The sequence below is a fragment of the Gastrolobium bilobum genome, unplaced genomic scaffold (genome assembly GCF_033153095.1).
Source record: "Gastrolobium bilobum isolate Gb01-03AN ecotype WA unplaced genomic scaffold, APGP_CSIRO_Gbil_v1 utg16824, whole genome shotgun sequence".
Taxonomy (NCBI): Eukaryota; Viridiplantae; Streptophyta; class Magnoliopsida; order Fabales; family Fabaceae; genus Gastrolobium; species Gastrolobium bilobum.
Window position 1 is genome coordinate 463,189 of NW_026899360.1, and position 3,270 is coordinate 466,458.

Here is a 3,270-nt window from a genome sequence, read left to right on the forward strand (position 1 = left end):
GTGGACCCATTTTTGTCTTTTTGAGGGACTAATGTGGGTCTTTTTTGAATTTGTGAGGGACCACGATTTTAACTAAATGGGTCCACTTTGAATTTGTTAGGGACCTCGAGATTAATTTTTTTTTGTAAGGGATTAAAGTGGGCACCGTATTTTTTGTTAGGGACCAAAAAGCGTATTTATTCTAAAATTATTAATGTATCTAACGCATTTAAAAATATTTTGCTTGTGATATAGAAAAAAGTGTAATCCATTATCATGGCTCTTTGACCACATTGGGACTTTTTTCGTTTAAATTTACCAATTCAGTATCTGAATGGTTGAAATTACGAGTTGGGGTCTTCAAGTGCCGGGGGATGGGGCCAGCGTATCTAAATGACGCCCCCTCACCCATGCGGCACTCTTGTAATTGTATTTTTTTGTTTCTCTCTGCTAACTCAGTGCCGCGCATTCTCCGCATCGGCACTTAATATATTTTCATTTTAAACAAGTGCCGCCCTCACCCCCCATCGACACTAATTTATCAATTTTTTTAACCCCAATCTATGAATCCTGTTTACTTCTCCGAATGAAAAATAAAAAAAACGAAAACTGATTTGTTCGAATGAAATTGGAGGCAGACAGGGAGCTAATCTCTGTTTTCTTCTTTCCAATCTACAATTTCGTGGAGCTGGAGACAGCTAGGGGCAGAGGCGCGACCAAATCGGAGGACAAGAACCTTATCAATGGTGTCTCTGATTATGGAATGAACCTCTAATTTCTTAGACAAACGTAGCAGGTAACTCATTCTCTTTGACTACAATTTATGGATCAATGGGTTTAGTGTTATCTTTCACAGATGTGATAAGCAAAATCTGTCTCAGTTATTTGTTAGGTTTAGTGCACTACAGCACTACATAGCCATGTTTTAGGTCATTGGATAGATTGCACTTTATAGCTAAAACCTTGCGTTTCTAACAGTTTATGTTTCGAACGAAGACAAATATCCTTTTTCTTTTCTTACCATAGCCTAAAAACATGAGTGAACTCTTTAAGTTTTGGTAAATGGCTCGAAGCCCTATGTTTAGAAGCTTTTCCTTGAAAATTTCGTTAAAGGGAAGAAATGGAATAATGTATTTTCTAGATATGATCCCGTGCTTAAATATGATGTTGGTGTGCCTGAAATACCAGTGAAGCTGTTTTCAGTCCTTGGGCAGAATGCCTAATATAACTTATATATTGAATTTCGAATAACTTACAATAGCAATTATCATAATTTCTTTCCTTCAAGTCTTAGGTCATGGATGCATACATAGAAATATAGTATATGACATATATATATAGTATATGAGTAGGAGTTAGCAATGTTGAAATGAGAATTTGAATGCCATGAATGATGTAAGGTGTCTTGGTCCATAAATTAGCTTCATCTCAGCCATTTACTTGAGTAAATGCAGGATTCTTGCTCGAGTAAGTACTTTGATTTACTCACCATAGTGTTTCATGTTTTAGTGGGATAAATTTTTGGATGAACTACCTAATGAAAATATATACCTTAACCCAAGTTCGTAGTTCTGAGAGTGCGGCATTACATGAAGTGATCTTACCAGTCTTTAAAAAAAATTGGTTCATACAATTTTTTTTAGGTGGTTTAAGGGCTGGCCTTTAACTTGTAGTAGCTGTTTGCCAAATGCTGAGCAAATTGGACGAAGGGACAGAAAATAATGAGAAAACAAAAAAAACTGCACATACAATTAAAGTTTTAGTGTTCAATTGTATATAAAGTTGTTCCAAGTATTTTCGTTACAATTTTTGCTTTTCAGTTAGATAAAATGATGATCCAAGTATTTTCGTTTCAATTGTATATAAATGAAGAGGTGATAATATAGCTCGTCAAGTGAAATAAAGCATGGAAAACTAGAAGGTAAGGCCTTTAATTTTGTCCAACAATGCATGCTTAATTGTATATTAGAAGTTAAAGTTTGTTTATCCTATCAGAGAGGGATGAGAACATTTCCCCAGGCTAAATCAAACTATAGATTTTGTTTGTATGACTGAATATTTGTGGTTTCCATACATATCTACTAAAAAATGAAGTCATGTTCATTTAGCTGTTATATTCCAGTCTCTGATGTGGCTGAAAGTTCATTTTCAGATTTAAAAAAGAAGAAGAAGAAACATGTAAGTCATTTGACATAATTTTTTTTGTGGTTATATTAAAATGAATTTTTTCTCTTTCAATTGGTTAAGCATTTGATTTAGCTAGTTTTTTTGTTAGAAGCAATTTAACATCTGATGTTTGATGTTGATTGTAGGTTGAAATTAGTAACTTAAATGATGAGGGTGGACATGCAATTGAAGATTTGGATGGTAACCAGTCGGTTGAATGCATAAAAGTTATATGTTCGAACTTTTAAAGGAAGAGCTTTTTGTTCTACAAATAATGTCTTTATGGAAGTTAATTGGATGCTGAAGATTTGATAAATTCTTTGTTTAGATCACAATGAAGAAGATGAAGAAGATGATGTTTCCTTGCAGCACCGTTATCGTTGGTGATGTATCTTATGGTTATTTGCATCTAAATTTTTGTCTCTCCATGCTTATTTATTCAAGTAAGTTTTGTAAAAAAAAAATTCATGAATTATATATGGTTGTGCAGGCTGACAGTGATAAGCTTGGGGATTCTGATTCTCCTATTTTACGATCAAGTGAAGAGGAAATGGAACATTCACTGCTTGGGACGTGTTCTGGATTCATACTGGAGAGTTCCTCATATTCCTTCCCCTCCTACAGCTTGGAGACAATGTTTTATAACTTGGAGACAATGTTTTTTTATTTGTTAGGTTGCAATGATGCTAAGTGCTCCCCTCTTACAGAGAAGTTTAAAAGGCTTTCCAGTTAAGTTTGGTCTTGTAGCATTGTGTTTTTAAAAGGGAAGTTTTTTATTGAAGTTATAAAGCTATTAAAAAAAAGTGATATTATAATGTCTTTTTAACAGGGACTATGAAAGCTCTCACCCCAAAAATCTTGTCTTAAAAGTTAATATTTATAAATCTGGACCATGCCTATGATAGTAATGTGCAAACTAAGCGAAAAAGTTAAAATGTGATACTAACAATATACCATTTCGGCTTTGCATGTTTTGCAGCACACACAGGGGTTCCTTTTCAGCTGTGCACCTATCGTATCTAAATGAACAAATTTCTTTTCAACTGTTAAAAATAATTAATATATTCTATCAAAAATTTAAAAAACAAATAGTACTAACTCTGGCATAGAACCCATGATTGTTAA

General features: G+C 33.8%; 1 long non-coding RNA gene across 2 annotated transcripts; it reads left to right on the top strand.

Moving 5' to 3' along the window:
- The first annotated feature begins 440 nt into the window (after positions 1-440).
- On the top strand, positions 441-2,699 carry LOC133289895 (uncharacterized). 2 transcript variants are annotated; one of them, XR_009748551.1, is made up of 6 exons: positions 441-775; positions 1,852-1,900; positions 2,102-2,157; positions 2,292-2,346; positions 2,474-2,528; positions 2,636-2,699. It is a non-coding gene; the product is annotated as an uncharacterized LOC133289895 (long non-coding RNA). The 2 variants fall into 2 exon arrangements; XR_009748550.1 differs by lacking the exon at positions 441-775 and having other exon boundaries at positions 1,843-1,900.
- Positions 2,700-3,270: the final 571 nt, after the last annotated feature.